The sequence below is a fragment of the Saccopteryx bilineata genome, chromosome 2 (genome assembly GCF_036850765.1).
Source record: "Saccopteryx bilineata isolate mSacBil1 chromosome 2, mSacBil1_pri_phased_curated, whole genome shotgun sequence".
Classification (NCBI taxonomy): domain Eukaryota; kingdom Metazoa; phylum Chordata; class Mammalia; order Chiroptera; family Emballonuridae; genus Saccopteryx; species Saccopteryx bilineata.
This window is the reverse complement of record NC_089491.1, coordinates 47,748,988-47,776,986: the sequence shown is the minus strand read 5'-3', so window position 1 is coordinate 47,776,986 and position 27,999 is coordinate 47,748,988.

Here is a 27,999-nt window from a genome sequence, read left to right as displayed (position 1 = left end):
GCCCCTCCGGGGCATCGCTCTGCCGCGACAAGAGCCACTCCAGCGCCTGGGGCAGAGGCCAAGGAACCATCCCCAGCGCCCGAGCCATCTTTGCTCCAATGGAGCCTTGGCTGCAGGAGGGGAAGAGAGAGACAGAGAGGAAGGAGGGGGGGAGGATGGAGAAGCAAATGGGCGCTTCTCCTATGTGCCCTGGCCGGGAATTGAACCCGGGTCCCCCGCACGCCAGGCCGACGCTCTACCGCTGAGCCAACCGGCCAGGGCGAGTCCAAATATTTTAAGAGTTGTCATATGGAAGATGATGTTTTAATTCTTTAATTCCCTAAAATATATATAAAATTTAAAAAATGGTAGGGATTTAAGAATAACAGATTTGAGCTCAGTATTAGGAGGGATTGAGAATGAGGGGAGTTCAGATTATGAATTATTCACATAATGAAACTCTGCTTTATAAAGAATGTTTACATTCTATCACTGGAAGTGATAGTTGCAGAAGCTGATAGCTTATTAGCAAAGGGCTCCTATTATTGTTGAGGACAAAAACAACCTGAATGGCAACTCTATGATTTATTAACTGGGACTGAATTATTCCCTTAAAATAGAAATAAAAATAAGTACTATTTTTCAAATGTCACAGTATCTCTTTGAAAGCGAAGAATCATCGGTACTCTACATGCCTTCACAGCACCATTTCTTAATTAGCATTTCCAAATGTTTCAACATAGGCAGAGACATATTTTATTACCAGAGTTTCTCAGGTCCCAAACAGGCCTGGACATCCATTGATAACAGTAAGGTGGCCAAGTTTTTTACAATGAAAAGGAGGACAAAAATAAGTTGAAGAAAAACAATATCGTAAATAAAAGAAACATTTTATTCATTGCAACAGTAATACACTATAATATAATAAATGCATACGAAAAACATTTGTAATATTTTATATTGTAATTATGCTTAAATGCCTATTAATTTTTAATAATAATTATAAGAAAAAAAGTACTCATTTAGATACAAATACGTCACATCACACGCAATGGATTGACTGCATCGATCAAATACAGACATTTACAGATTAATCTTCTAATATCCACTGGAGCAGAGTTGACCCAGGCGCTGAGGATGGCTCTGTGGCCTCTGCCTCAGGCACTAGAATGGCTCTGGTTGCAACAGAGCTACTCCCCGGATAGGCAGAGCATCGTCCCCTGGTGGGCATGCCAGGTGGATCCCAGTCGGGCGCATGCGGGAGTCTGTCTGACTGCCTCCTCGTTTCTGGCTTCAGAAAAATACAAAAAAAAAAAAAAAAAAAAGAGGACATGTAGGAGGACACTTTTCCAGGGAGGATGAAACTTACAAAAGAAGGACTATCCTCCATAAAGGAGGACGATTGGTCACCTTATAACAGCAAAATCTAATGCCAGACAGAAAGTTCAGATACTACCAAGACTCTAACTTTATTAATTTATCTCAAATTTATAAATCAAAGATTTATAGATTAGATAGATTGCAATGAAAACTAATTCTCTTTCATTCCAATTGCCTGAAACAAACAGCCCACTTTGTTCCTGATCTCTGGTACAGGTGGATGCTGCAGTCCATTACTGGTGCTCTGATTGCAGCAGGTGACTGCTGGCTTCACATTTTCCAGTGGGTGGTTAGGAAAAGATTTGCAAAATGCTCTTCGCTTCATCGCCATTTTAAAAACAATTACAGTGGGGGCAACTGGGATGGAGTTTCCAGGACACCATTTTATGGATCATTGCGCCAGTCCCACTTACTGATACAAGAACAGTGTTCTTGTTTTCCATCTCTCCTCACTGCGGGAATCTAGCTTTCATGCCATATATGGACAGATCTTGCTCTGAGCATCAGGGACACTCAGAATGTTCCCATTTACTCTGATTGCTGGCCTCCACTAGACGGGGTAAATCATACTTGAACTGTTAAGATCATTGTACTGAATATCCTCTTCTTTTTTAGCCCCATTTCCTCCCACCCCCAAATATGAACCAGGGAGAAAGAGATTCAGAAGACAAAGAAGTATAGTATGCTTTTCAAAGCTAATAGCATTTCATCATACTTCTGTATTTCTATTAGCATGGAGCCACCAGCTATTTGATTATGGAGCATTTGAAATGTGATGAATGCAACCAAAGAAGTAAACTTTTAATGGAAATGTAGTATGCATAAAATACACAATGGATCTTGAAGACTTAGTAAGGAAAAAATGTAATATTCTCATTAATAAATTTTGCATTGATTAATGTTGAAATTTTGAACATGTTGGAGAAATAAAATATATTATTAAAATAATCTCACCTGTCTCTTTTTACCTTTAAAAATGTTACAACTAGAAAATTTCAAGTTACATATGTGACGCATATTTCTTTTGAATAGTGTTGGTCCATAAAATTAACTCTCCCTCTCTTTCTCTCTCTCTCTTTCTCCTCTCACTCCCTTGATAAATATTTTAAGGTATTTTATTATCATAAATATTATCAATACTATAATGATAGTAAAATAGAAGTGGAAAAAGCAGAAGCCAAAGAGAAACAAAATACCAAACAACTAAGATAACATAATCATTGTGATAGTACAGTAAGTTTAAGAATTGAAGTTCTATGAAGTCATTGTACCTTGAGAAAAAGGAAGAATTATAAATTTCATTGACAGATTTAATCATTTAACATTAGTTATTGCACTATTTCTGTAAGTCAGGTTGAGAGATTAGATGGCTACTTGCATTCACTGCTTATATATAGTTTCTGTTTTTGGTCATTTGCTTCTTTAGCTGACGCCTCCCACTGCTTCCCTACATTTCCACAAAGACTGTAAGCTTTCCTTTGCAAGGAAATAAAGACATTTTTCATATACTATTTTATCAATTTGATAATAATGCACTGATGAGAAATCTCAGGCCACAGAGTAGTTTGGGAGATATTGATGGAAGAATGTTTTAGAACCAGAAGCACCTTGCAGAATCAGGCAACATCAATGCTTTAAAATCTGGATTTAAGACTCAGGCTCCCAAAACAGTAAGTATGACTCTGAGAAGCTCTCATCCCTAGAAATTACTGGAATGTACTTTCAACAGACAGCATTTTCATCCAAAGGCAGCATAAGAATAAGAGATAAAGAACATAGGCTGTGGATTTATACCACCTAGAATCACGTGAAATTAATATTATGTTTTATGCCTACTTTAATTGAAAAATAAAAAAATTAAAGTCACTCAGTATATTTGCAGGGAATAAATTGGGGGAGGCAAATATAGATAAATATTTTTTAAAGTAATTTTGTGAAAAGCTATGAGTTTGTTCAGTTTTATCAGAAGTCCACTTAAACCAGCCCAAGAGAATTGTTTTGTTTTTGTTTTTGAAAGGGGAAGGATGCCCCAGCGGTGATGCAGTGGATAGAGCACAGACTGGGATGCAGAGAACCCAGATTCGAAACCCCGAGGTTGCTGGCTTGAGCACAGGCTCATTGGTCTTGAGCCAGGGTTGCTGGCTTGAGTGTGGGATCATAGACATGACCCCATGGTTGTTGGCTTGAGCCCAAAGGTCACTAGTGTGAAGTCCAAGGTCACTGGTTTGAGCCCAAGGTCCCTGGCTTGAGCAAGGGGTCACTCACTCTGCTGACCCCCACGCCGCCCCCCTGTCAAGACACATATGAGAAAGCAATCAATGAATAACTAAAATGCCACAATGAGGAATTGATGCTTCTCATCTCTCTTCTTTCCTGTCAGTCCCTGTCTGTCCTTCTCTCTGTCTCTCTCTCTCTCTCTGTCTCTGACACACACACACACACACACACACACACACACCAAAGTGGGGGAGGGGAGGAAAATTCTCACAAACGTCCAAAGAGGCCCTCGAGCTGGGAACTTAAGAGCCAGCGGATGTCAAGGCTGCTTCTCCTCACATTGCTATCTTGCTCTACAGAACCACATGGACTTTAGACCCTGACTTTTTTTTCTTTTTTTTCTGTCTACTTCATTCTCTCCTTCCCTTCTCTCTACACATCTATACATTTGCCTCTCACACCTTTCTCTCCATTTCTCTATCTTCTTTGTTATTCCTTTGTCTGTTTACAGCTATTTCTACTCCTTTCTACCTTTACTTGGTGTCCCCTAATTCACAAACTAAAGTTTTTGTTTCTTCCTGGTTCAAAATCTTGAGAAATAAATAGGATGCTGTTGGTCCTATGTCCATTGCTGTTTCAATTACTATTGATGAGTTACACATATATGATCAACGTGAGGAAGGAGAGGCAGGCCCCTTCTTCCCTGAGAAGAAAAAACAAGGGAAAAGAATCAGCTGCGGTAACTGATTCAGCCAGTGATAAATTAACTATATCCCAGAGTGACAATACAAAGCAAGAAAGCAGGATCTGTATGTAACTATGGCCAATGATCTGAAAACCCTTTCCCCCTTGCTGAACCCACCAAAACTTTCCCTCCCCTCTCCTTGAGTCCTGGGAAACCTTAAACAAAGAAATCACATGCCCATTGCTTAGATACTGTAAAGGTATATAACCTGTAAGAAAATCAACTTCGGGGAGCCCGTGTTTTGGAGCTAGAAACTTCACATGCTCCGCCGGCTTTAATACATTCTCCTTCCTTTATTGATTAAATTATCTGAGTGTCTATCCTCTGTTGGGTTGCTTTCTGCTACAAAAGCATGGGTTCATAAGTCCAACCTTCTGTAGGTCTGTGAGGAGAGGGGCTTGGCTTGGAAGGGCATACAAACAGTATAAGCAACTTAGACCATGACTATGAATACGAGGGAGTGGTTACTCAGCATCAGCAAATAATTTAGAATAATGTGTTTGATCATTACATCGACTAAATTATCATCTTCAAATAATTATTCTCTCCATCTAGCTTTTGACAAGAGGAAAGAACTAGTCCACTTAAAATTATACATTTTGGTAGTAACTGAAACCCCCAGTCTTGTAATGGTAGGCAATTCACTTACTTTCTGATCCACAGTCATTCCATTCTTAAAATGGTAAAAACAATATTTACCTATCAGGGAGTTTAAGAGATAATATAGTTAATGTATTTGTACAGAGTGACTGATACATTGCTGGTTTACAATAATTGTTGCCTCACTTTAAATGTGGGAAAACTACAGCTTAGAGAGAATTAAGTTATTTGCCTGAGAGAACATAGCTAAAAAGTGGCAGAGACAGAATTTCAAGGGAGCATTATGGACCCAAATTGCTGCCATGCTGTCCCCAAGTGAAGTCTTTTAGTTTTTTTAAAATTAGGAAATGACAAGTCAGTCTGAGAGTGACATGTATAACAGATTATAGTGGGGAAAATGTGGTCGTAGGAAAACAAGCAATTTGAATGTTTCAATTGAGCAGAGAAGCGTTCATCTGACTCTGACCTAGGATAGTGGGATTAGAGAAGGAAAAAAAGGAAAAATGCTACAGATTACAAATATAAATTTTCTAAGACTTGGCAATGGATTGAATGACAGGAGCTGTTGGAAGGGAAAAGTCAAAGAGACAAGAAAGTAAATTTCCTTGGTTATTAAGAAAACGAAGAAGCCAATTACAGCAAAGTCAAGAAGAGAAGTTTACTTGAAAAATTAGAAGTAGGAAGGTGATGAACATATTCTTGGATATGTTGGATGGGGTGTCAGAGGGACAATTAGATGGCAATATGTAACTCATTAGAAATTTGGAGTTTGTGTGGCTCTAATCTTTGAAGTATCATTATGTTATTTTGGGGGAGGTAAGTAGCTGAGTGCGTACAGAGCAAGCACGATGTTTTTGTTTGAATTTTATTATTTTGGAAATCTTGTGTGGCTGATAGGTATTGTGGAAAGTGGTTCCACCCAATCATCCATCCTTTGATGTCATTAATCTCTTTAAAGCAAGGTAGAAAAGTCATTTATAAAATGTGATAGTTGCCTAACCAGGTGGTGGCGCAGTGGATAGAGTGCCAGACTGGGATGCGGAAGGACCCAGGTTCGAGACCCCTGAGGTCCCAGCTTGAGCGCGTGCTCATCTAGTTTGAGCAGAAGCTCACCAGCTTGGACCCAAGGTCGTTGGCTCGAGCAAGGGGTTACTTGGTCTGCTGAGGGCCCACGGTCAAAGCACATATGAGAAAGCAATCAGTGAACAACTAAGGTGTCGCAATGCGCAACGAGAAACTAATGATTGATGCTTCTTATCTCTCCATTCCTGTCTGTCTGTCCCTGTCTATCCCTCTCTATGACTCTCTGTCTCTGGAAAAAATAAAAAATAAATAAAATGTGATAGTTAAAATCATAAGTGTATTTTAGATAAATTAAAAATGCAAGTAGAAAGTTATGTTTCCTTAATACAAACCTTGGTGATTTCAATACTCCTACCTATGAATATTTTCTTTAGTAAATATTTTTTCTCTTGCCTACATAGTCACCAATCAGAACATCTGCCTGAAGGACCCAGTTTACCCGAGTCTCTCTCTTTTTTTAAACAAGTCTTGAAAGAATAATTTTGGCTTTCTTTCCCTTAATTATTTTCTAAAATAGCAGTGAGAATTGAAATTATAACTCACTCTAATCCAGTTTCTGCTAAATCTTTCAAAGAAAGATCATGTAGAAAAGGAATCAGGAATAATTGTTTTTCCTGAACCTCACTAACTGTCCATTCTTCAAGGAAGACAAAAGCTCATTTTCCACAAAGTGAGTGTGTTGAATTGAATTCTATTTTGTATCTATAATATAGGTTCCTCTATTCAACCTTCCTTATCTATACTTCATGTAACTAAAAAAGATAATAAAATTTTGATGCTAACTTTTACAAAGTTGTTTACTAAAATATGTCTTCTCCTCCTTCTTCTCCACAGTGGCACTTAGCTAAACCTTACTCTAAGATATTATTTTGTGTTGTTCAGGACCAATATAGTTGTATATAGTAAACTAATTTTATGGATAAAACTTTCTCTTCTAACTTTTGTATGATGAGGCAGCTGGCAAATATGAAGAAATATAAATGGGACATCAAGAATTTTCTCTTACTGCTAACCATTTTTAACAGCCCACCATCCTGTATTGGTCACTTATAATCCTCAAATAATTTTTTTGTTCTATTTTTTTCTAATAAACAATTTTTACTTTCACACTATGCTAGTTACTATTCTACGCATCTTTATAATTCCAATGCATTTTATAAAATCTTTACTCTAGAAATTGGTTTTGTGTATTAGTTAAACCTTTTGAAATTAAAATAGTGTTCTAATAATAGAAAACAAGGATCCTTAATAGCTTAGTGGTCCCTACTCTGAATCATACATGAAGTCATCTCTTTAGTCTATAACTTTAATCCTATCCCAGTGGGCACTCCTAAATATGATAGAATGTTATATAATTGTTATAAAACTCTTTCTTATCACTCTTCTATTTTTGTTTATTCTTCATATTGTGGCAACATCTTAAGTTACTTATTTTACAAAGAAATATCAATTGGCCAACATCCTACATCAGTAGCATAAAATTTGCAAAAGATGTTGTCTTTTCTATTTTTTCCCCTATGTTGTTACAAATAAAGATTATTTTAAGGAATGACTCATTTAGTGATTAACAACAGAGCCATGTTTTTTTTTTATTCTGAAACTACCAATACTGGAAATTTGTAGTTTTACCTGGAACATTGTGACTTCCCAAACCACATCACAGAGATGTCGGGAGATAGAGAGCAATGCCCTATGTCAGTCCCTGGAGACAGCATCAAATGGGGTCAATGCAGGTCTGAGACTTGTTTGACTGGAATGAGGGAAAATTCATGGAAGCGTATTTTTACTCACTTGAGCTCCCAATTTATCACATGGATGAGAAAAGTCTTTAGTATGAGCACTCTCCTCCATTTAGTTTCTCTCTCTCTACCATTTCCTACTGCCTTCAATTGACAATCTTATTTACATCACTTCTGAGTAGCTCCAGGGCCTAGAGACTGTTAGGAATTATGGTGAGGTTCTGGTACTTCATAATATTTCCAAGAGTCACACAAAAACATTACCAGAAGGAGAATTAATGCACCACTCGAAGGCTCTTATGTAGTAGTATCTGGTAAAAGTTGGTTTATGGCTTCTTTTCTATTCTTTTAGACCATCATACTTTTCCATTTCTCAAATACAAATCCTGAGGAAAAGGTCTAGTGCAAACTATGATTAATGTTAGTAGAGCTGGAAAAGGGAAAAAAAAATCGATGAGCTTGACCATGGGATCTGTTCACAGCATATGGAGACAGAAATCACATCAGATAGTATAGAACCTAAATTTAGGTTATTTGAGACACTTCATCATGCCCACCAGATAGATTTGTGGCCCCAATTCTATTTCACATGTAAAATAAGCAACTTCTCCTTTCCAGGTTGAGTAACAAAACCAGAAAAAGATGTCAGCATATAAGTAACTAGCTAGAAAGAAGCAAAATTTTTCATCCTTCAATTTATGCCACTTTATTTCATCTATATTTTAAAGGTTGTCAAGGAATGGTGTTGAGGCTGTTAATCTCCTGAAATCTATCTATCTAGTGAGCAAGATGCCAAGTACACTCTGACAAATATATGCTGACAAGTAATCCCAATAAGAAATACTTTAAGTTTTAATTTTTTTTTGAAAAGAGATCTAAAGGATCACTACAACAAAAAAAGCATTAATTACCAATGAAATAAATTTGTTGCAATAATGCTTTTAATTGTCTACTCCTCACACATCCCCATCCATTCAAATATTACTTGAAAGCAAGTCTCATCAAGGGGTGAATCTGCTTCCCTACTCCTTAATTCTAGGCTGGCCACATGACGTACTTTGGCCAATGGGATACAGTGCCAATTCCAAGCCTAGGCCTCAATAGGCCTTTTGTATTTCCACTCACTCTCTTGAAACTCTGCCCTCCAGCCCCCAGCCCCATGAGAACACATTCAGACTAGTCTGCTGGAGTCTGAGGGACCACTCAGAGAATAGCTGAGTCATTGCAAGTGAAGCCATTTTAGACCAGCCAGTCCATAGCTGATTCATAGTTGGCCAGCCATGCATAAGCAAGGCTACCTGAAATTACCCAAGTCAGGCCCAGATCAAAGTGATAACTGAAATGATCCATGGACTTGAGAGCAAAAATAAATATTTATTGTTCTAAGTCATTGGTTGTGTGGTTCTTAATTAGATGGCATTAGTATGGCAACCAATGTTACTGAACTGATGTTTGCCTGCATGCATCAAAGCCCAGTAAGACATGGAAAGGAGTTTGCAGCCAAGAAAGTCATGGCCAGAGTTACAGGTGACCTAATGCTCAAAAATCTGGCTACCCATTGGTTTCCAGGGGATAGATTATATAGGAAAAAGAAAATCTTAATCATGGTACTAAAAGAGTTAGGGTTGTGGTCTCTTACTGATTGGTTGGTGCTAGGGTAGGAGAGGTAGATTGTTCACTGCACTTGGTCCTGCTATCAGCCACAGAGTTGTTCTTTTTGACTTAGCAAGGATTTGTTCAGTGGGATCTTTCCGCTTTCCTGGGTCTTGAGCTAAAACACAACTAAAGCCAAGACATTATCTTTAATTTGATTAAAAACTGTCTCTATAGTCAGTAGACCCAGAAAATTGTTTCTAATGCTACAGGATGCTACCAGAACCTCACTGCCCTGAGGGCTTCATGATTAAGCAATAGAAAGGAGGTAGGTTAGACAGGATGAGTCCAGTTTAAGTCAAAGGAAAACAAAAGAAAAGTCCAGATTAAAGAAAAGAAGGTTTCTGCTCAGTTGCACTGATGGCTTATCCAGTCAGCCTGAACATTGTTGTATACTAGGCAAAGCAAAGTAGAATTAGACTTAAGATACCTTAAGCTAATTGTACAGGCCAGACCTTTGAAAATTATTAGATCTGGACATTTTGTAAACCAACCTACACATATATTGCTGTTTCACACATCTCTAAATTTAGTAGAGCTATTCTTTCAGCCTCCAGTATCTTCCTCATTTTTCTTTACTGATTCTTTAAGATTCGGGTCAGATATCGGCTACTCCAGGAGACTGATACTAAACCCACAGACTGGCTTAACCCCTCCAACTCTAAATTTCCAAAACACTGGATATGTCTCTTATCTTTTTTCTTAAAAATATGTAGCAAGTAGAATTAGGGTCTCCACTTTATCTCTTTCTCTTCTTCAACCCTCTTCAATCTGATTTCTACCACTAACACTCCTATGAATTGGCTCTTGGGAGAATCTATCATTATTAAGAAGTCACCAATCAAGGAACAGTAACAAGTTGTTATCTCACTTGACCACTCTACACACTTAGAAACACTGAACATTCTTCTTGAAATATCTTTTCTTCGTGGTACACGCATGCAACTATAAGTTGGCTTTTATTTCTGTACATTTTATTAAGCTCTTTTTTTCACCTTATCTGTAATGTCAATGAGGGCAGAGACCTTGACTCTTTTTCTCATAATGGCATACTCAGAGTGTAGTATCATCTGTGCCTGGAATGGAGCAGGCATCAATAAATATCTTTAGTGTTAAGTCAGGTATTACTTACTATATTAAACAAAAATCATTTTCCATTGTTGATCTTACCTCTAGACTGTAAGTCTCCAGAAAGCGAGGGAAATGAGCTGTTTTGTATGTCGAAGTCTAGCTGAGGACTTGACTTTTAGTAAGAAAAGCAGCTAAAATTTATTAAGTGCCTAATAAATTTTCTGGGTCATGCTAAGTACATATAAAGTACATTGAATCCTCAAAATAACTTGTTATATATACAATTTCACCTCATTTTACAGAAAAGGAAAATGAGGCACTAGAACTTCACAAATATTTGTTAAACTAAATTATTTGCTTTAGAGGCAAACATATAGAAAATTGAATAGCTACTGATATGTGGTGGAAATTTCTCAGGGAGGTGACAAACCCATCCTTGTCCATCACTAAGGATATATGGTGCTAATTATGTAGTCTCTTTATTGAACTAGTTCAGGTTTGTAGAAGGTGGTTCTGTGTTCTTGATTATTCTACTTGATCTCACAAGAGTGCTTGTTGTTCCTCTGCCTCCTCATCTGATTTCTCTGAGTAAAATTATGCTCTGTGTTCAGCCAGTCCATTTTCTGACTGATTTCTTCTGCTCCATCACTTCCAAATCCATTTATTGCTGTACTCCAAACCCTTGATATAATGTCTGCTACACATATTCATTGATTAACAAACAAATCGCACCTTGGTTTCCTGAAAAACACTTTTTGACTATCATAAGAAGGAAGTAATTTTTTCATAAGTCTCATGATGTATTTTGCTCTTTGCTACATAAAAAAGTAAAAACAACAATCTAAACGACGACTACATTACTGTTGTTGTTTTTACAGTTATGTTTTATGCATGGGATTTGTTAGACTTAAAACCCCAAACAAGGCTAAATCTGGTTAAAATGAGCAAAGAGAAGTTTATTGATTTCACCTAAATGATGATGATGATAATGATGAAATGATAATTTAGTAAATCATCCTGCTCAAAAATTACCAAAAGATAGACAAGAAAGACTATCAAATGTGATATCAGAAATTACAGAGTTCGAAACACACCAAGATTTTTTTGGAACTAATCTTGACTTTTATAGAATGTGCCTTTTGTAGCACATCTCTCGATCAATATGATTTTTTTTCTCCACGCTCTCTCTACTGATTCAATATCAGAGTGCATTTAAAATTCCCTCCATCATGTTCAGATCATAAAGTAAATTGCATACCTCAGGAACCAATTAAAGCTTAGCTTACCTCCTCCTGACCAACCCTCAGCAGCTGTTCCCAGAGAAAGTTGGAAAGAGCTTAAAGAAAAGTTGCCTGGAAACAGACTCACCTGGAACTTATGGACTCTGTCCGAGTCCGCACTGCCAGGGACCCTGGTGTTTCTCTATGAGTTATGATTGTATTTAGTTAGAGTGAGGCATTCTCTACCAAGTGCTAAGGGGAATTTAGAGCAAAGATTAGACATGGTTTTTACCCTCAGGAATCTCGCAATTTAATGGAGGAAATAAGATAAACACACAGTCAATTAAGAGAAAGTAGATACATATGTACACATAAAAATATTGATTTAAGTTTGGGAAAGAGGAGGAGATAGAAGCAAAGGATTTAGATGCTAATCAGGAAAGTCGTGCAGACTTCGCAGCCTGCACATGCACGGATCTAGTGGAAGGAAAGCTCTCTGTGTGCTGAAAGAAAAGAAACAGCTGTTCCAAGGAGTGATTTCTTTTTGTTTCACCACCCCCATATTGTCCTGTACTAGGAGAAGCAATTCTGTTCAGAGATGCTAAATCATCTCCATGTGACAACTGGGTCATTGGATGATACCATGGAGATATTTTCACTTGACCCTCTAGTAATCTGGGATTAGCCAATTTAAAAAGTTCTATACTCTCTATCCCTAGCTCTTTACCCATCAAATGAGGTAATGCCAAAGAGTTTATCTCTTTTGTTAAAGAGATAATTCTAGCATGATTGACAAAAATACTTATATTGACCATTAGTGAGGCGAACTATGTAATTCCATATAGAGACAATCCAATTTAATATTTGGTGTCCTGGAGCTTGTATTTCTCTGGAATGTTTGGCCCTCCAAACTTGAATTTTGGCTCAGGATAGTTTGCCTAGAAAGTGGCAGCCCAGGTTTGCAGAAATGCTACAGAAACCTGGGAACACTGGGGTGTCCCAGAGATGATTACCCAAAAAGCCTGTCCAGCCCTCTGCTATGTTCCTAGACTTCTTATATCCTGCTAGAATAACATTACCCCATTGACCAAATAAAATAAAGTATTTAGCGTATGTGGGCAGCTGATAAATGGCTTTTTCTTTTTTAGTTTTCAACATTTATGGAGTTAAAATTCATTCTCTCCCTCCCTCCCTCCCTCCCTCTTTCCCTTTCATTTTTTTTTTCCCCCAATCTCATCAAAGATTGCTTTTTCTTTCCCCCTCGGTGGGGGGAGCTGGGGAAGAAGAGACAGATGGTATCGTTTGCAAAAGAAAAGCTGAGAAATCACACATATATCTTTCAGCTTTGTGGCAAATCTGATGCCAAGATTCTTGCTTGAAGTGTGTAGTGCGATGCAGGCAGAGAGACGTACCAGAGAGGGTGAGGCCAGCCGTGGAGGGCAGCGCAATAAATTGCTGTTGGCTGATCCAACAGCAGAACATGGGAGCTATTACACTTTGGCAGCTATTTTATTTTTCCCTTATGGAGTTTCAGACCTGTCCTGTACACTGTGATAGCTTTCATCTGGTTAAAACTTGTGCCGTGTTTAAACTTCCTTCAGATCCATGGAGTTGGAGGGGGGCAAAAAACCCCACCAGAGCCCATAACACACTGAAATGATGTTGGGGGTGGGAGAGAGCCAGTAATTGTGCCCAGATAATGTTGTCATACTTTGTAAAGCCTTTAATGCTGGAATTTATTTATTAATGATGCATGGGTTATTACCCACCATCTGTCTTGTGTTAGCAGTGGGCTGTTTCAGATTATGGTAATGTGTTTCTGATTTGAGTTGCGTTGAAAGCCAGAACAAGGCATCTCATGTGCAGTCCTCTTTGAGGCCTGCTGTTTTCAATTCCTCTTCACAGAAAGGGCTTTTATTTGATTTGTTATGGGGATTTTTTCTTCTGTTGCCAAAACAGCTGCAAGCCTGGAAGGGAATAAGACATGGGGCCACATCAAACTTGTTAGGTTGTAAAAAAAATGGAATGTTCCAAGAACCAAAAAAAAAAAAAAAAAAGATGTGGGAAGGTACATGGAAAGAGGGGGAAGCAAACCCCCCCCCACACACACACACAAAAATACTTAGTGGCCCTTTGATTGGCTTTCACATGACAAGTATATCAACATATTTTGCTATTTTAAGTATTATAAGTCAGATTGCTATGTACTTCATTTATTATTCCCATTCACACCAAACAAAATGGCTTTCTTTTGAATCACTTTAGCAGTCTTCACGTTAGTGCAAGGAATAAATAAAAGTCCCCAATGAGCTAGCCACCCTCCTGCAGTCATCAAAGCAAACACTCAATAAATAAGCCTGATTTTTAAAAAATGTACTGAACAGTTTCGGATTTGTTCGTGAATGAAAAAAGAAGAAAAGAATTGGTAACAGCTATCCCTTACCTGCTGCGAATATTCACCCTGATCAAGTTCTTTGTCTTTGTTTCTCCCTCTCACATGGCTATGGGTTGGCAAACTTTGTTCCTAGACCACTGCTATCCAATAGCAGTACTGATGGAAATACTCTATGTCTGCCCTGTCCAGTATAGTAGCCACAAGCTACATATGGCTATTGAACACTTGCTATGTGGCTAAAGTGACTGATATATTTTTATTAGATTTGACTTAATTACCTTACATTTAAATAGTCACAGGTGGCTAATGGGCACTATATTGGAGAGTATGGGTCTAGGATAAATTAAAATAATTCAAGAGTCTGTTTCTTTTCTCTGATACAAAGTAAAAGGTATTGTATACCAGCTATGATTATGGCCAACTTTTGGCCTTGAAAGTGATTCAAAATATACTATTCAAGGTTAGTAGCACTAAGGCTTTCTTCTCCCAAATCTCTGACAATTTCTTTCCTGAAACAAGTGCATAAATGCTTCCATATATTACAATATAGATTTACAAAAAAACTTAGTGTTCATACAATAAACATATAAACAACCATGAAGAACTGTAACCAAAGCCCTCAAATAATAACAAATCTACCAATGCTAAGACTATTCAAGAATTTGTTTTAAATGTACTGGCAACAATTCTCTCAACTCATATTAATCACAGACTTATTGTTTCTGGAACATATGGTGTATTTCACAGAGAAGCACAAAACCATGTAAAACTGACTTTGTACTCACAAAGACTATATTGTCCAGATTTTAGTTTAATCCATACTTTAGAAATTGGGAGATAATTACTAAAACTTATAAACATATTTTTGGATGTCTTCTGTTGTTAATCTGATCTTCCATAGCCTTCTCATTGATGAAGAAGAGGCTGTATAGGGAGATGGTGAGAAAAAGATAGGGCAGGGGCACGATATGTGTTTACCTATCCTAGATACCTTTGCCACTTGGAAAGACATTTAGACTCCTTTTTGGGTTGCCCTTGAGTTGTATGGTGCCATGTGAATTACTCATGCAACTCAGTTCTAGTGAAGAATGGGTAGAAATAATGTATGCCATGTCCACATCTGACATTGATATAATGTTTGCTTAATACTCTTTTTTCTTTTGTCTGATGCAGAAAATCAGGAAGGAACTGAGACCCCAGAATGTGGCCACTATATGAACTGAGCTTGGATCCCTGAATAACAGAATGGAGCAGAACCATCTCCCCCAACTAAGACGTTAGTTAGATTTAGACTATGATCGAATGATAAAAAAGATAACTCTTTAGGATTCATTCATTCAGTCTAAGTGGGAAGCCAAATATATGTCCTACAGGATAGGCTCTCTAATATCATCACCTGCATTGTCATAAAAAATGACCATGTTTTTTATTCCAGAGCCTCGAGATTTTTTCTTGCATTTTCTACCATCCTTATTCTGGATACTTTTACTCTTGGCAGTTCTGCCCTTCCAGTTTCACTCCTACCTGCATGCTCTTTTTCAGCCCATCCCATTGAGACTGATCATGCAGTGATATGGCCTGCTGGGCATACAATTTTAAATTCTTTATAATATCCTGTTTAACTTCTATACACTGAAGAGCCTGTCTTTGCTACTTCTTTACTGACCTGAACTCCTGGTACATAACACTCCTAGCTGAAAGCCTGTCTCTATAACTCCTGCTCATCTGGGTGAAAGCAGGGGCTCAAACTAAATAATTATCAGAAGATTACTGAGAAAGTGTTATGAATATTGTGTGTCCCCCCATTCATATGTAGAAGCCCTGCCTCCCAATCAAATGGTACTGAAGATGGGAGCTTTGGGAGTTAGATGAGGGTGGGATCTGCATGATGGGATTAGTACCCTTATAAGAAGAGATACCAGAGAGCAGGGGTCCCCAAACTTTTTACACAGGGGGCCAGTTCACTGTCCCTCAGACCGTTGGAGGGCCAGACTATAAAAAAAAACTATGAACAAATCCCTATGCACACTGCACATATCTTATTTTAAAGCAAAAAAACAAAACGGGAACAAATACAATATTTAAAATAAAGAACAAGTAAATTTAAATCAACAAACTGACAAGTATTTCAATGGGAACTATGCTCCTCTCACTGACCACCAATAAAAGAGGTGCCTCTTCTGGAAGTGCGGTAGGGGCCGGATAAATGGCCTCAGCGGGCCGCATGCAGCCCGCGGGCCGTATTTTTTGGGGTCCCCTGTCAGAGAGCTTACTCACCCTCTCCCCACACATGAACAAAAAGAAATCATTTGAGCGCACAGAAAGATGGCAGCCACTGACAAACCAAGAGAAGAGGCCTCAGAATGCGACCAGCATCGCTGGAGCCTTCACTGTGTACATGTAAGCTTTCAGAATTGGAAGAAATAACGTTCAGTTGTTACAGCCATCCAATCCATGGCATTTTGCCACAGCAGTCTGAGAATAACACAGGAGGTACTTAAAGCAAGTAAAGATTGTTTAATTATCTATTGGTAGTGTTTGATATAAATGTGGGCCACATGCCAACCAGGATGAAGAGATTCTGTTGGCCATGACAGACTGGTTTACAATACTGTGGACATTTAAACTTGGTTTCAGGGTTCTCCACTTTCCTAGAAATGATCTTGACTACCTTCTTCCTATTAATACTGTTTAACTTTATTCCAAGTTTTGATACTTTGTTAAATTTCAGCTTAATAATACAATCTTATCCTACTCTGTTATCACTAAGACACTAGGTAAGGTCAAAAGCACCTCAGTTGTTGTTTTCAAGCTATTGTGAGTAAACCTATCCTCATATTCACACATTGATTAGAAAAGACTGCAATGTATATCTTTATTATATGCGGCTTAAGTGTCTGTTTGTCGCCAATAGCTTATTGGTTGCTTGCATAACTGTACTAGCCAATGGGGTGAAGTTGCCACAGCATTCAAATAGTCCCGCCTTCTGTCATGCCACCTCACAAATTGAGGTTAAAGATTGGAGCAATTATTATGCTGTTAAGAAATCTTAACACCAGTCTTTGCAATGGTATGACTAGAGGTTCTCCAATTGAAACATAATGTCATAATAGTTAAGTCTTTGACTGGCTCCTCTAAAGGTGAAATACATGTCATTCCAAGAATTGATTTGGCTCCATCTCAAACAGGGTTGCCGTTTCAATTGAGACATAGACAATTTCCTGTAAAACTTGCCTTTGCTATGACCATCAATAAGTCTCAGGGCCAAACGCTGAAGCGTGTTGGCATTTTTTTTACCTGAGCCTGCATTTGGACACGGTCAACTTTATGTTGCCTGTTCAAGAGTTTGTGAAAGAACGGACATAAAATTAAAAATAATTGATGGTCCTCTGCAAGGCGAGCTTAAAAATGATGGAAAGATCTACACAAGAAATATTGTGTACAAAGAGATCTTTGACATGTGAATTAACATTTTATTATTTAAATCACCTTTATTTATTGAGCTAGCAGTGGCTCTTAAGAAATGTACCACCAGTGGTTTCCTTCATTGCACTCTACTTTAAGCAATTAAGCAAGTAGAAGGGGGAAACCCCATGGGGCAGTAAGCAAAGGGGTGTCCTTGCCGCCTGCCCTGGGTAATTCAGTTTGAATTAGCAGACACCTTTGCACAAATCATTTTAATTACAATTTATAATATCTAGAACAGCGGTCATTTCGTACGACCACCGGGCTTTCTAGTTAAGATATATTTACATTTGAAAGATTCTTTTAAAGTCATAAAATAAATCTCAATCTAAATGTATAAAGCCACCTTTTGTGGTCAAAATACAAGGTGATCCACCTATGTATACTAGATGGGTAAATCAAGAATACACAAGAAGAATGCTCCAGATCTAGCTTGAGAAAACTGCATTATATTAACCAATGAAATGATCTGGAAAAATTTTAGAGGGGAACAACTTGTTATACGGATAGGCAAGGGTGCCAAATGTGTTATGATCATGAAAGAGCAGTTTGTTGGAATAAAAACTAAATTTAAAGATCAAACATTTAAAGTTTGGAAAGACTAACTAGTTAAAATTTTAAACCTTATTTCTGTGTTTCAAATGACAATGCCCACTGAACAGATGGAGGCAGGAAACTTCAGGTCTGTGCCTACATCTATAGAAAAGCAATATAAAGCAGGAGGGCTGGAGTCAAGCTATCTTTTAAGGCTATTGGCATATCACAGCTTGAATCATATATTATGCTTCCAATTTAGTGACATTTTTACATTTACAGAATAAATTACTAAAAAAACACCTTGTATTACTTTGCTAATAGAAGTATTATGGAATACATATTTAGAAAACATGTTACCATTTTAAAGCTTCCTTTTTTTCAGATTATCAAAATTCTAAAAAGTCTGTAAACCCCACAATTAACTAAATATAGAAAGGAGACAGAAATAAACTTTATGAATTTTAAATTTAAGAAAATGTCAAAATATAAACTCCAAAGTAAGTGTTCCCATAAGGATAGTGTTGTTGCAATCACTTGCTTTATTTATTCAAATGATGAATATAACTTTGAAAGAACTCAGTCCAATTAATGTTTCCCAGCCCCAATATGTATAGAAAAAGTAGGAAGTTTAATAGCATTTCTAAGTAGTGCTTTAGCTATGCTGTGTTTGGACTGTTTGCCCTTTTTCATCCTTGCCTTTCTATTTCACAGAGGTTGAATCCTGCAGGCTGCATGTCATAAGCTCTGTTAATGTGGGACTCCACCTGGATTCAGCCAGTGGGTAACACTGTGGGGAGGCTGAAAAGAGCCATTCCATCTCTCTCTCATGTCCTTTACTTCCAGCAGTCCCTGAATGTAGCCATCTCTTCTGTAACCTAATGTTTCCCACATGACAAAACCCGACATGTTTCCATATTCTTCCTGGAATCCTCAAACCCTAGTCAGCCCCTAGTTAACTTAGTCTTGTCTTTACCCCTCCAACAGGAAGTGGTATCAGATTCCTGTTTGTTTAATCCAGGTTTTCTCACCATGCCCTATATAGCACGCCACCTCTTTCATCACTTACCTGGATGAAAATCTCTTTGTTTTAAATGCTTACAAGGACTGATTGGCTCTTTACTGATACATTAGTGATATTTCCTCTAAGATACAGAAGTTTACTACTGCTTATAAGCTCCTCTTCAAAGGGAAATATAAGGACATACAGTGAATATGAAAGGAAGCACAATTAAACACCAAGGATTTCTGTAGGACAAAAGAACTCAATTAATCAGTTCAATAAATTGAATGCCTAGATATATGTAGAGGATATTTATTACTCCATAATATACTACAATTCACTAGAAAATAGGTCGATCTTTAATTTAGTTCAAGGCAGTTCAAAACTTGAAGAATTTAAACTAGTTTTATTATAATGTTCTATACCCTTAAAACTATCTTATATAGACTAGACAGTTTAGGTTATTACTTGGCATAAATTTTGAGGACAAGTGATCTCTATAAAATAGCATTTTCTTTTTTCACCACTAAAAGTCGAAAATACAATTTATGAGTCACTTCATTCCTAAGTATATCACTACCCAAACAAGCTAAGTCCAAGGAAAAAAAATACTATAAAAATAATGGACTAATATCTGGTCTTGGCTGTAGTGCAGCAGATGAGGAAGTTTTTGTAATACCTTAGCATCTTTACCCTTACATAAAATCTTAGGGGGTAATATTATAAAATTATCAAACTAAAAATTGATCAAACATTAATGAGTCCCTATGTATAATCCTCAATTGTGTTTTGATATGTATGTTTTTTTAATTAATAATTTTATTTTTTTAATGGGGCAACATCAATAAATCAGGATACATATATTCAAAGATAACATGTCCAGGTTAACTTGTCATTCAATTATGTTGCATACCCATCACCCAAAGTCAGATTGTCCTCTGTCACCTTCTATCTAGTTTTCTTTGTGCCCCTCCCCCTCCCCCTTTCCTTCTCCCTCTTCCCCCTCCCCCCATAACCACCACACTCTTATCAATGTCTCTTAGTCTCACTTTTATGTCCCACCTACATATGGAAAATGCAGTTCCTTTTTTTTCTGATTTACTTATTTCACTTCGTATAATGTTATGGGAATGTAAAGTAGTACAACCATTATGGAAGAAAGTATGGTGGTTCCTCAAAAAACTGAAAATAGAACTACCTTATGACCCAGCAATCCCTCTACTGGGTATATACCCCAAAAACTCAGAAACATTGATACGTAAAGACACATACAGCCCCATGTTCATTGCAGCATTGTTCACAGTGGCCAGGACATGGAAACAACCAAAAAGCCCGTCAATAGATGACTGGATAAAGAAGATGTGGCACATATACACTATGGAATACTACTTAGCCATAAGAAATGATGACATTGGATCATTTACAGCAAAATGGTGGGATCTTGATAACATTATACAAAGTGATATGTATGTTTTATCTACTAACCTCCACTATTGTTACCCTCAGCATCTTCTTGGGTAATTATATCAAGAAAATCTTCAGGCATGTATGTCCTTCCTTTTACTGTTGTTTATACCATCTATTTGCATATTGTCTACAATATTATTAATATACATGTTTTTTTTCTAAATAGTGTGAATTATTTTGCTAAATGGAAACCTAATTATTCCCATGATTTGATAGCATTTCCTGTCTGAAAGTCTTTAATAATGATTGCTAATAAGATGAAACATAAAACATTATCAACAATGGAGCAACAGGAACTCTCACTGCTGGTGAAAATGAGAAATGGTACAGCCCTTCTGGAAGACAGTTTGATAATTTCTTACAAACCTAAGATTATTATCATATGCTATAGTAATTGATTGTTTTATTTACCAAAATGAATAAAAAACTTCTGTCTACACAAAAATCTGTTTCTAAATGAATGTTTATAGTAGCTTTATTCATAATTGCCAGAACTTGCTTATACAAAGATAGACAACCAAGATGTCCTCTAGGAGGTGAATGAATAAACTGTGGTACATCCAAATAATGAAATATTATTCAGAGCTACAGCAAAATGAGCTAGAAACCACAAAAAGACATGGAGCAAATTTAAATGCATATCACTAAGTGAAAGAAGCCAATCTGAAAAGGCTATGTACTATATGATTCTAACCATATAACATTCTGAAAAAGGAAAAACTGTGGTCAATAGTAAAAATGCCAGTGGTTTCCAGGCATTAGAGGGGAGGGAAGAATAGAGCATGGAAGACTTTTAGGGCAGTGAAAATACTTTGTATGAAGCCATAATGATGGATACATGTTTTATTATACATTTTTCCAAACCTATAAAATGTACAACACCAAGAGCAAACCTTAATGCAATTTCTGGCCCTGGGATGATAATGACACGTCAACGCCTGTTCAGCATATAACAAATGCACCACTCTGGGATGAGATCAACGTTGACTACTTTATTTACCTAAAGCCTACCAGTCTCTCTCACATCACATTAACTATTTTCTTTTTTTTTAACTTATTTAAATTTGATGAAAGAGAGAGGAAGGGAGAGAGAGAAAGAGAGAAGCATCAACTCTTTGTTCCACTTAGTTGTACCATTTTTAGTTGTGTATTCATTGATTGCTTCTTATAGGTAACCTGAATGGGATCAAACCTGTGACTTCATAATGCTGGATTATGTTTTAACTACTGAGTCACCCAACCAGGCAGAGCTCATTAACTATTTTCAACACTGGGTCACATAGTCAAAAATCGAAGCATCCTTACTTCTGATTTGTCCAATTTTCTATAGCGGCTTCTTAAAGCCTCATATATAATATTCATGGTTTGGGTGATTTACAAGCAGCTCAGCCTAAGGACTAAGCCCATAGTGATTTATAATGACTGGGGCCTGGATTTGCATCAGACAGGCAGGGCTGCTGGCCTGTCATCAAACACACAATCCAGGATCTGCAGCTCAGAATGGTTTTTCATCACCTGAACTCTCTATGGTATTCATGGCTATTTAAGACTTAATCTAGCCTTGACTAAAATGAACATGGTGTCTGACACAAAATAAGTGTTAAATAACTTTTTGGATTAATGATTTTCATATCCATCTGCCATTTTCTTTCTCTCATAACTTTCCTATACTTCTCACATAATTTTTTCTTGTGCAAGTTTTGCTTTAGTGTATTTTACAGAATAATTATCTATGTTAATGTTTCCTAACAAGCTAATACTTTTCAGTAAATATAAATATCAAGTGCTCTCTTGAATTCTTTTTTATAAATAAATTGTCATAACCACAAGATAAATCAAATTTTAGAGGAGAAAGAATTTGAATTTGAATTTGAAAGATCTGAAACTTTTATTTTTCTCCTCTGTTCATCTGATATCAATACAAGCACTGAATTTTTATGTTTGTCATGATAATTCTTTCCCTAAGTTGCATATAACATAGAGCAAATTGGCCGTGTACACCAAACATGTTTTGCTTTATTTTAGAGTGAGAAATAAAGTAAAATCAAGCATTACACAATTTATATAACAACATATCATCTACATTATATATCACAGAATATATTGATAGGTTCATATTCTTTATTTCTATTTTGCAAGCTCCACTCCCAGCCCCCTACAAATTCTGCTGTGTCCCATCAGTGTCATGTCCTCTCTCTTCAGCTAATCATAAAACAAAATCTTGAAGATGCACTGACTAACTGACAATAATGTTCTAATATCTGTTCAAAGGTACCATATTAATTTAATTTTGAAGATTTTATATACTTCAGTTCTGATAATTGATACAACTTCTTATAATGATATTCTAATGAAGGTCAAGTAAAAGGAAACATAAGATGTGTCTTCTCTGGTTTGATTAAGAAGAAAAATAAATAACCTCTGTCTTTGTTTTATTGTATCTTCCAGAATTTTTAATCACTATTTTTAATAACTAAGGTTTTAAAGGAGTCATTTCGACTCTAATTGACTTTAAAATTAATACCAAGATTTTGGAGCTTTCTAAATTTGCACACTTTCTAAATTTGCACAATTATAAACAGAGCCTAAAGTCTAGAACAATTAAAATCAAGTCTATCATAAAACTTATATTTAATATGTTTTGTTGACCAAAAACAGTTTTTGAATTATCAATTTGGGATGAATGTTTCATCTTGGAAAAGTTTCATGGAATGTTCTAGCATAAACTTCAATATAAAAAGAGTAATATAAAAATACAGATGAATTGGGAACATTTTTTAGAACAGTTTCAACATGGAGGAGTTGAGAATAAATATGGTTAATATACTGCTGGCTTGATGGTCGTACTAACTGAGGAAGAAAAGGATCATGAGGAGAAAGCAGATAAAAAAGGTTAGCATAAATCTTGGTTGATTTCTCAGACTGGCCTCCAAACGGGCTACAGGATCCAGGTCTTCCCAAGGAGTGAGTTAATCTCAGCACAAATATGGTCAGAAATCTGAGAATGAGGAAGCCACCCCTAATCACAGACATGTATGTCAGAAAACTAGGTCAAGAAAAGTAGTAAAAAAAACAGGCTGCAGAGCAATTCTAGGAACTATGGTTGTCTCTTTCTCACACCCAGACATATGAATGACCTTGCTCATTTACTCAGGGACAGTGTCTCTTTCTTACAACGCATCCCAACACTCTTCATTTTATTTCTTCTAATTGAAAACAAACTGCTCATTATATCGTATTCTAAGAATATTCTTTTTTTTTTCATTCAATTAACAAATTTTATTGAACACCTGTTATTTGTCCAGCACTATTCCAGAAGATGGCTCACCAATGAACCATTCAGAAAAGAAATCTTCTAATATAGAATATTGCAATTTGAGAGGTAATAAATAAATAAAAATATATATTCTATGTGTGTTTGAGCATATATACTATATAGATATAATTTATATATGTGTGCATACAAATGTATAAGTGCCAACCAGGATAATACACCACAATGGACTAGGTTGAAGTGTCAGAGTGGAAGATTTGGTATATAAAAAGATAAATCAGGAAGGGTATCACTGATAAAGTTGTATATAAGCTGAAAACTAAAGAAAGGAAAGGAACAAGTCCTGTGCATATCCTGAGAAGAGCAGGGTTCCAGAATGACAAGAAAATGATAACTGATGGGGAGAGATATAGAAAACATCTGAGAAGTAGTTGGGTCTGTGTAAAGTCTTAGAGGTTTTGGTGTTTGTTCCTGAGTCATTGGAGAGATTTTGCAGAGGAGAGATGTGCTCAGAGTGAGATTTTGAGGATTGCTCCAAATCTCTCTGGCTGCTGTGCTGAGGATTAGTGGATGGGGAGTGGGGCAGGAGCAGGGAGAACAATTAGGGGGCCAGTTAAAAAGCATTCCGCTTAGCTCCCAGATGCCCTTTTGAAATCAGAATTTGTAGAACCATCTTTAACACAAAATAAAAACACACATTTCAATGCTGCTGAATGGACAAGAACAGAGGAAGGAAAATCACAAAGTCACATGGGTCTATCTAAAGTGGTGTGGAATTTTGGAGGAAAAAAAGTACTCAAGGAGCAAGGGTGAATGGCTCACGCTGAAAAGTTCAAAGGTCACTGAAGTTTGTATTTCACATCTTTAGCCTTTCAAGTAGATCAAAGGTGCTTGTCTTTCTGTGACTGATTCATGGGGCTGCCAGATGATGACATATGACAGGACTGCCTCTGTTTTATGAGCAACCCCTACCTGTTCTTCTCCTGAGGGGTTCTGACTCCCCATTCACCCTGCTTGTCTTATCCTGGCTGCTCAGTGAAGCCTGGGCGGAAAAGGAAACCTTTGATTTGGGGTTTTTAGGGGACCCTGCAAATTTCGGGTGTTGAAATTGTAAGATTAACCATAGATCACATAGAATTTTCAAGAATAATAGTTTCCAAGTGGCCTGTAGATAGAGTATTTGCCCAGCATATGGATGTCCCAGTTTCGATTCCTGGTCAGGGCACACAGGAGAAGTGATAATCTGCTTTTCTCTCCCTCCCTTCCCCTCTTCTCTCCCTCTTCCTCTCCCTTAGCTAGTGGCTCGATTGGTTTGAGCATCAGCCCCAGACGAGAGGGTTGCCGAGTGGATCCCACTCAGGGTGCATGCCAGGAGTCTGTCTCTCTATCTCCTCTTCTCTCACTTAAAAAAAAAAAAAGTTTCCAAGAAAATCACTTGTGGATCTTAAGAAACCCTGGATTTGAAGCATCTTGGTTTGGTGCCCAGCCAAGCATCCCTATTAATCTTAACCTGTGAAATCTATCCTACTTTCTAGAATTTCAAACTAGATTCATTATCTTTGTTTAAAAATTGGAAGAATTAGGAAAATATAAGAAGAGGACTACAAAATAGAGAAAAAGAGCTGAAAATGGGCAGACAAAAGGAATTCCCAGGAGAGCATTTATACAGTGTTTGAGTAGCAAAGCATGTCTTACTTCTCTCTCTCTCTCTCTCTCTCTCTCTCTCTCTCTCTCTCTTTTAGTAAGTGAGAGGCAGGGAGGCAGACTGACAGGTTCCCACATGTGCCCAACTAGAATCCATAGGGCAAGCCTCCTACTAGGGGATGCTATGTTCATCTGGGGCTGCTGCTCTGTTGCTCGGCAACCAAGCTATCTTAGAGCCTAAGGCTAGGCCATGGAGCCATCCTCAGCGTCCATGGCCAACTTGCTCAAACCATTAAAGCCATGACTACAGGAAAGGGAGAGAGAGACAGAGAGAGAGAGAGAGAGAGACAGAGAGAGAAGGGGGAGGGGTGGAGAAGCAGATGATAGCTTCTCCTGTGTGCCCTAACTGGGAATTGAACTGGGACTTCCACATACCAGCTGATGCTCTACCACTGAGCCAACTGGCCACACCCAACTTATCTCATCATATGAAATTAATTCACAATTTTAGTACCCCAAGAAACTTTATAACACTCGAAGTAAGTATTGGAAAATTGTCTTTGATATTGCTTTAGTACTTTTTTCTTTCCAAAATTATATCATTCAGTATTTAGAGATTTTTCTTTAAGTGAAGGGTATTTTTATATACATTATAGTACTTAAAAAGTTATCTAATCATAAACTTGAAAATCCAAGAAATTAGTAAGTAATTGATTCCCCTAAAATTATTTTTGTAAATTCTTTGACTTATTATTTATTCACAATGTTTTTTTAGGAAAAAATTTTTGTCACCATCTTTAATTACAATGTTTTGTAGTATCTGGAGACTCAAGTCTTCAATCTCAGATTTTCATTTAAAGGCAACCCAACCAATGTAGTCTTGAAGCAAACAGTTGAAATGAATAATTTTCTGAGTACTTTTTGCTTATTATGACTCTTCTTGTACCTTGATTTAATTTTTTAACCATTTCCCAAATATTTGTTCTCTTTCATTTCATATTATTACTACAGATAAAATTCTACTTCCTAAGTCATTCAGGATCACAGAGATCATCAGACTCATCTCATGCAGATTCCATCTGTCTTCCATCAATGCAAGTTATGGCCAACCTACTTAAAACTTGATTTACGCCAGGGACTCTCTATGTGGCCTTACAACAAAAGCTGTGAGGAAGGTGTTGATGAGGCACCTGCAATATCAACCCCATCTAAAGAAATAGGAGGTACTAAAGAGAAGTATTGAATTCATGACCCGTATCTCAAGGTAACCCTAATAGTTTCTTGGCTTTTCACCATTAGAAGTGCTCATGATGAATAGATACCAAAAAACAAAAGTCAAGGACATAAAGAGTAAACTTAAGAATTTCAAGTAAAATAAATTTAAAAACATAATGATCAAGGAAATTAAAAGTGATAGAAATAGAAGACAAAGTAAAGCCAAGTTACTAAGTTAAATATGAATACCATGGCCTAGAAAAATCTGGTACAGAATAGTCAACACTGAATTAAGTCTTCATAAAGTTACCAGACTTCAAGGTAACAATAACTCTTCCAGACATTAAATAAAAATTTTAAAAGGTCCTAAAGCAGGGAGGGGAAAAATTTTAAATTTGGGGTGATTTAAGACTTCTCCAAGGCAATATTCAAAGATAAAATGGTATTTCAAGAAATGTCTACAATACTTTACAAGAAAAAAATAGTATGACTCAGTAGTCTTAAACTGCACTAATTTTTTTCTAGTCTAAAGGCAAGAAACATATCAATATTTAAGAAAATAGTATTTATGAATGTTTCATAAATAAAACTCTTATTTACAAAATTTAAAAAATTAAAAGATAAGTCAAAAGAAGAGCTCAGAAATAATAAAGGCCTAGCAGAAAATAATTAAAACCAAATATCACCTATAACTATAAAAGAAAATATAATGTTATAAATATTAAAATGTAGGGAAATTCAACATCCTTAGCAACTACTGGGAGTGAGAAGTGTGGTAAAAAGGCTGGAAGAATATTAATTCCACTAATGTTCTTCTCTTCCTTAAAATGTCAAGGTTTTGCTGTAAAAACATGCATCGGAATCTATCCCCTAAAAACAGTAATATAACTTATTCTCTAGTCTAGACTCATGCTACACAATACCAAGTCTATAATATAAATGATCATTTAGGAGATCATAAATCAACCTCACTGACTTCCAAACAGTTTCAGTTTTCTTAGTGTTTTTATTATATCTCAATAAATCTAAACATTAGTAACAAAAATGACAGAAAAAAACAACAACAAAAGAAACCCAATCATCTTGTTATCTCACAGCTTTGTTAAATCACTACTGAATTGAGTCAAAGAGGAAAACCTAAACTTTAACTGAGATATGGGTAAAGCAGTGCTTAGAGAAAAATTTTTAACTATAGGTACATAAAAAAGAATCAAAGTAAGAAATATAAATACTAAGTTAAGGCTCTGGCCGGTTGACTCAGCGGTAGAGCATTGGCCCGGTGTGTGGAAGTCCCAGGTTCGATTTCTGGTCAGGG